This window comes from Pygoscelis adeliae, unplaced genomic scaffold (genome assembly GCF_000699105.1).
Source record: "Pygoscelis adeliae isolate BGI_AS28 unplaced genomic scaffold, ASM69910v1 Scaffold18, whole genome shotgun sequence".
In the NCBI taxonomy this organism is placed as follows: Eukaryota; Metazoa; Chordata; class Aves; order Sphenisciformes; family Spheniscidae; genus Pygoscelis; species Pygoscelis adeliae.
In genome coordinates, this window is record NW_008825558.1 from 3,914,177 (window position 1) to 3,921,630 (window position 7,454).

The window sequence follows — 7,454 nt, forward strand, 5'->3', positions numbered from 1 at the left end:
CTCCCTGAGGGGGCCCTCCTCCCTGAGGGGGCCCTTCTCCCTGAGGGGGCCCTTCTCCCTGAGGGGGCTCTTCTCCCTGAGGCCCCCTGGCCCTAAAACGTGGTTCAAAAAGAAGGTGAAAATTCAGAGTTATAGCAGGGACAGACCGACAACCCCAGGCGGCCCCTGTCAGAGAGGTAAAGTGCCTGCATGCCCGGTGCTTGAAGCGGTTTTAAAAAGTGCCGGGACAGGTCCCAGAAGGGTCTGTGGGAGAAGGCGTTGCTGGCCCTGATCTGTGCTGGAATCAGCTCTTGGCTTTTGGAAAGGAAAAAGGTGTGTGTACCTGTGTGTAATATATATACACACATATGTGTCATTTTCAAGGTATACAGTCAGGCTCGAGGGAATTTCCATGGCAATAGGGAGTGGAGAGAAAACACAAAAACTTCTCAATGAATAGGTTAAACTTCTGTCTTGAGGCTGGCAAAATCATGCCAGTCTGCAGGCTGAGAAGTATAAAGGCTGTACAAGGGCTGAGGGACAAACGCAAGGTTACAGGGACAGCGCTTAGGGGTCAGCCATGCCTTCAGTCAGAGACGTGAATACTTAGGAGAAAAATTGTAGCCTCAGTGATTGCAAAACTGGTCCCAGAACTCGCTTTTTTCAGATCAACTTTTCATCTCAGTTACGTTAATTCAGCAGCACTCCCCTTGTACTTTCAGCCACAGGGTTTGGTTCCTGTAATATATCAAGGCCTTTGCCTTCATAGCAGCGACGCCTCATTTGTCAGTGGTTCGTCTAACTCCGGTTTGTTTGTTTGCAGCCAGGCAGAGGTCAGAATGAAGCCTCCTTTCAGCCAGGGGAAAGACGTGCAGATTCTCACAAAGCTGGTGTTGTTTGCGTTCCTGCAACCAGATACCATGGAACAGGTTAGCAGCTTTGGCATTTAACTTTCAATAATAGTCTGATCAGTGTGTTCTCAACAGAAAGCATCTATGTTCTTTTATACGTACAAAAGAAAGAAAATTATCTGTACTAGCCATGGCAGCGCTCCCATTTTTTTGTTCTTTTGCACCAAGTAAAAAATCCTGATAAAGTTAAGTTCCAAAAATACATGTGTTTTTTTTTTAAATCTCCATGGTATGCAAAACTTCATAAAAGCCTGTAGAATATTCTTCTTGCTGCCAGCTCAGAGTTAGAAACACATTGTCCAGAATTCCAAGATGGTCACGTTTGAATAAATGGATCCTGACTCAGGTTTGTTGTGGTCATCGCTAGAGCCACGGAAGTTAACCAGCTTGTATCAGCAGGATCAGGACGTAGCAACCAAAACCTGAGGAAATGAATGGGAAGTTCATGTAATGTGAGCACAAATTCAGCAAAGCTCATCTGGAAACTGCTTGAGACTTATTTCTCCACACGGTGGCATCGTACGTTTAGAAAGTTAGCTGTGTAGCCTACTCTGAGTGCTTCAACACTGTTCAAAGTGTGTTTAGATTCCCACGTTTATAGACTGCATGTGTGTAGAAGTAAAAGCTCCTATAAGGAATTCTTTTCATCTCTTTCCCATTAACTCTGCAAACGTAATATGGACCATGAGGACAAAACTCCGTTCCTGGTGAAGCTCCCTCCCTGGGCTACGTAAGCAGGTCCTGGGAAAAGTCTGCTGTGGTGGTTTGGTTTATATCATTCCAGTTGATGTCTAAGGAGAAAAATGAAACATACAGAATAAGAAAAACAAAGCTTTTGAATTCCAGTTAGGTTTTTCTTCTTTTCTTTATTTTTAAAGGCTAATGTTTCTGTGGACGTATTGTTTCACATGCAAAGGGATGATCTTTTTTTTTTTTTTAAGGGTTGTGTTTCATATTGTAGCTCTGTCTGTAGGATATCTTTTCAGTCTGGAAATACAGGACTAGAGATTCTAGTCTGACTTTGCGCTAAGACTGACTGCCAGCCAGCTAAGACTGACCGACCAGTATCATCTTCACAAGCATATGGTGACTTCATGACCTCTCTTCTCATAACTATTGAGCTCAAAACCAGTGAAAAGCTACTGAAGGGTGCCTGGCCTTCCTGAGCTCCAAGCAGCCGCTTTTGCAAAGAAGATGTGTGCTGCTTTGCCCTCTTTCATTCAAGTCCTGCCCATTTGTAATGGAGGTGACTCTATGAACTATGGGTTTATTTGCCCTGCCTGTCAATCTAATCTCTTCCTGCTACTACTGGATGGCGTTTTGTCACTTGCCTATAACACTAGGCTGTAATCTGCAGGGTAGACATACTCTTAAAGCCACAAGATACTAACACTAAATTGCATAGATTATGCTCCTACCATGGGGCAATTTCCAGGTCACAGGCTAACACCCTTTCATAGCCTTTTGGCACCAAGACTGTATAAAGTCAAGCTAGAAACCTGCTCCATAAGGGTAATAGTTTGCAACACTCTTTAAATGACTAGTCACTTCCTCACGTGTATTTTCAGATGCTCTAGCTGAGCTAGTTAGGTGTCTCAAGTCACTTTGTTTCTGCCAGTAAGAAAGAGAGAATACACTAAGAAGCCTTTTAAGGACATTCAAGAATATACTGGTATATAAGAAAGAGGAAGAAGACACAAGAGGTTTCTGGAAACAATTGTGGCTAATTTTGTGAACTAGTGATAGATGTGTATTTGTTTGCAGAGTGAAAAAACAAACCCACAAAACCCCAAACTATTCTATTTAGAACACTGTATACTTTTGACTTGCATAAAATGGAGTAGGTTTGGTTTTATTAGTTTGCCAAGATGATAGAAAATCTAAATGGCCTTAGTTCCAGGTAATTCTAATAATACTCTTTCAGTTAAAGGAAGTTATTGGAAGGTAACCACCTAGAATGTAAATGATGAGCTGAGCAGCTGTGTGTTTATGTCAAGCATATCTGTTTTACCTAGATTATCATTTAGTTTCTTTAAAATTTTTTTTTTGCTATCTTGAGTTAGAACAGAAAGAAATTTTGCTGCTCATCAGTCTTGTATACATGTGTTAAGGTTGTTACCCTCTGGTGGCAGTGATGCAGAGAATCGTTCTGATTCACCCTTGATATGATACATACCTTCCACTGTGTTCTTATTAAAGGCCAGCTGAGAATGGGATCCCTTTGTGCCAAAGACTATGCAGACAGAGAGAGACACAGATGATTTCTGTTCCAAAGAGCTTATAATTAGCTGCATTCACACATGCATTGAGCACAAAACCAGACCTCTCAGGCCACAGGCAACAGAGAATTTTGTGAACTCCAAAGAATGGTGATATCACATCAGTGGCACTTTTCAGCAGGGTATTTTGGGGGTATATTCCCCTTTTGTGAAGGGGAGACTGGGACTATGCTTCTGAACAAGCCATTGGGCTTCAAAACTTTCTTCCAGCCTGTAGTCTAAATAAGCAGTATTTTAAGTCACAGGGAGGGAACACATTTGATACTTTCAACTTCCCAGTTATTACTCAGCATTTTAGTTACATTATATTGCAGACCTCTGGCCTTTGCAGAAGAGGTCAAACTTGACCTCGTGAAAACAGTGGAGCTAAATTATAAAAGATACTTGTTCATATTTTAGAGTCTAGTGAACACAAAAGTCATTGTACCTCTTTTTAATGCCATTATGCTCTGTGTTTCCTGTTTTGTCTGTAGACTGGAATTTTTACAAGCCACCTACAGTCATAGTAAGTGAAATCCTGCAAAAATGTTGATATTTGATGGAACTAGTTGTAGGCTCAGCCCACTGATCATCTTGTAGTGTGACCTCAGCACAAAATTCCTTTGACTTTAAAAGGTATAGTCCAAACCTACACACTGATGCCCTTTTATATACGTATTATTCACCTCTGCATTTAATTGGCTGCTGTGACAGCTATAACCTTGCAGTTACTTACCTGATTTGTCTTCTGGTTTTTATGGGATTGCCATATATGGCTAAAAGAAAGAGTCTGACTGTAATCAGAACTGCATCCTTAGGTAGTCACAAAGGAAGTTATGGGTTTTGCAAGTCTTTGCACTTCCCTTTTCAAAAACCTCTGCCTGCTAGTAGCCAACTCCCTTCTATAAAAGGAGAAAGAAAGGGTGCAGTGAAGAGGTGAATCTGATTATGGGTAAAGATGTGGTATCTTAGAAAATGTACTTACAGGTAGGATAAAAGCCTCCTGTCATAGCCTATTAACTGAGAGGAAAGATGTTGTCGCCAAGATGCAGCCTCTGTGTCTACAGCAAAACTGCAATGCCTAACTTTACTAAATTATATTGTAGTATGTCTTGCATGTATATAGATCATAAAGATTACTCTGGGCTGTGGACTAGATCCTGGTGACTGGAAGAAATGCATGACCCATAGTGAGGGGAGAATACGAATATGAAGTTCTCCTAGGCTGCCCTAGCCTTGTCTTCCTTGAAATACTGTAGCATGTGTTTTGAGTGGGGGTTGGATCCAGAGATCCTTTCCATCCTGTATTGTTCTATGATTCAGAGCTGTTTCATGGGAAGAGGTAGGTGGAATTATTGCATGGCTAGATCAAATAGTTGAAAGGTGGGATAATTTATGTGCGAAAACATTCTAGGGCTTATCTATGGAGCATTAATGAAGATACGAGATGTTGACCATGCTGACTTCTGGACTCCACAGAACTAAAAGAAACAAAAACCAAACTCTCTGCTTTTGTTGCTTCCACTTTGGGAGAATTTGGAGGAAGACATTACTCCGTTGTTATCCAGATTTTCTTTATAAAAAACACTGCATATTATGTTAGCCTAAATACATACATAGTTTAACAATCAAAAATGTTGAACTAGGACTTACTTTGTTGTTCTTAGAAGAGATTTACATGAAGAAAAAGCTGATTCCAATGTCTTTTACAAGTCAGCTTGCTTTCAGTTTATTGATTGTAGGAAGTGCAGGGCAGCTGAAATATGAGAGAATATAGTTTGGGTCAGATGTTCACAAGATATATGTGTAAGCAGTATAGCTGTTTATATAGCTGCTCCTGCTGTGCATACAGTTGTGATTGTTCATGCAACTGAGAAATATGATTGTGCATCAAACTGGAAGAATATCCATCTACTTCAGACTGAAGGGGGATTCACTTGGCAGAGAGAATTTAGCCAGGGTACACGGTCTGAAGTCCTCTCCACTTCTGCAGGCTGTATGGTGGAAACTCTAAGGCCTTCACGTGCCCCAGGTGTCAGGCTTGTGCTGCTCTGCAGCTGTACCTGTTGAAACCGAGAAAGAGAGTTCCTGGTTCATCCAGTGATAAGACTAGCTGACGAGCTGTCCTGGGCTCTGGCATTTCCCAGTTTTGGGATGCTTATGTTGGCCATTTTAACATGCTTTTAATGTAGTTTGATATACAGCACTTACAACTTATTTCATAACAAGGCCTATGGCCCAGGTTGGAGTATGAGATCTTTTACTTTGAGAAACCATCTGCTATAATCTTCATATAAACTAGAGTAAATTTAACAAGGCAAATGATCCTTAACAAAGGAAGCTTCTCCATGAAATATGCAGTCTGTGATGCTTAGAAACTGTACACAACCACTTCTGTTTATTTTCTGCTTAGCCCAGGCCCAGTTTGAATTAAATACGCCAGATTACTTACTGCATTACCTAACTCTTCTGTATTGTTTGTGAAGATTTGCAATCTGTGTTTAGTAAAAACTGTAAAGGAGTGGAGCAAGTCTGTAACTGAATAAAGGAGTCAAATGGGAGAATTGTCTCTCACTGAGTATCAACAGTCCTTGTTTTTGTTTCTTTTTTGTTTGTTTTTGTTTTGTTTTCTTTTTAAAAAGGCTGCTTTCCATGAAGGAATTTCAGAATTTGTTCAGGCTATTTGTTCTAATAAGGAAGTTTTCCACACAGTCTGACAATTCATAACGTTAGCTGTTTCCATATATAGTACTTCAGGATGAAAAGCAGAGGACCTTTTTGCTCCGGGTGGAAACAGGATGTCTCATTTCCTCAGAGCACGGCCTGCATTTCATCAGTTTCAGTTGTAACGTGGGCAACACTACGCATAGTAGCACTGTGGCCCAGATTTTTTGAACTGGATATGAACATAGATAGTCTCACAGTGTGCTATCAGAATTGTGTTCTTATGGTCAGACTGTTTGGTCTACCGATCCAAAACCCTGGAAGTGTTAACACCAGGAAAGACAATAAGGTGGAAATACAGTGAAAAGATCAAACAATTTTAGAGCGTTGTATCTGGCAAACAAAAAAGTGTTTGAGTAGGAGATGGGAAAATCTCGGTAACATTCCTGAACTCATTTTCACCCTTGTTCACCTCTTTAATGCATACAGACCCCCTCTCTTTCTCCAAACAGCGGGAGAAAACCCCTTACAAACATCTTAGATTTGTAGTTACTAGTGAAGGAAGTCTTTTTCAAAAAAAAAATGCTTTTTGGCACTGTACAGTATTTACACCCACCATGTAACAAGAAACCAGTGTTTTGTCATCTGCTGTATGGTGAACTCTTAGGTTTTGAAAAGAAGTGATGGAAACATGATCAGGGCTTGTGTGATTTTAAAAGCCATTAAGTAAACTAATAAATTTCTTGCAATTTTAGGGTGTTTGTGCAACTAGCATTGCACTGCTTTAATTGTTACTTGCAGCTTCTTTTCCTGTATCATTAGCGTCATCCCTACCACCTGGGCTGGATTTTATCTATTAATTTTCTTTTTGTGCAGTGCAGTTTATTTTTCAGCATAGCTCATCTTTTTGACTGCTTCCTATATTTCTGTCCAGGCTAAGTGGAGTGTGTCTATCGGAGTCCGAAGTCCTTGGCTTACCTTTCACTGAGTAAACAAGTGCCCATGATGGGATGGTTATCACCCAAAGCAATACTTGCCAAACCAGTGCAGATTATGGGAGCACCCAGTTGTTGCTGACTGCTCAGTGCTGGGATCTCTGCTCCAAGAGTATCTAGTAAAAGATGAGACACCAGATTGAAGTGCAAGAGATGAAGCTGTTCCTGCCTCATGCTTTTCCCACAGGTTGCTGCCTCCATGGCTGCAACAATAGTATGCATCCACGTCCCTGTACATTTCAGCATCACCAGATTACTCCAATCAGTTACAGGGTTTTTTTCAGAGCTTTGGGCTATAAAAGCCCGGTTCTGGAGCAGCTTCCTGTGTGGTCCAGCTGTCCTGGCTACCAGAGCTATAGGCTCTGGGAGGAAGGTGGGGCAGTAAATGGCTTCCATCTCTGTGTTTATCCCATGTGTGGGTAGGCCAGTACCTTCACAAAACAAGTGTGGCAGATCTGTGTCTCATGGATGCTTTCCAGAGCAGAACACACCAGCTTTCTCTTTATTTTCTGTTTTCAAGTTGTACTTTATTACATTAGAGTGAAACCATCATTAACAACAAATGGTCTTGAGCTGTAAATCCAACTATTCTCCACAGTATAATGAGCTGTCTTGAAGGCCAGACTGGCTTTTTACAGCTTGGGCCC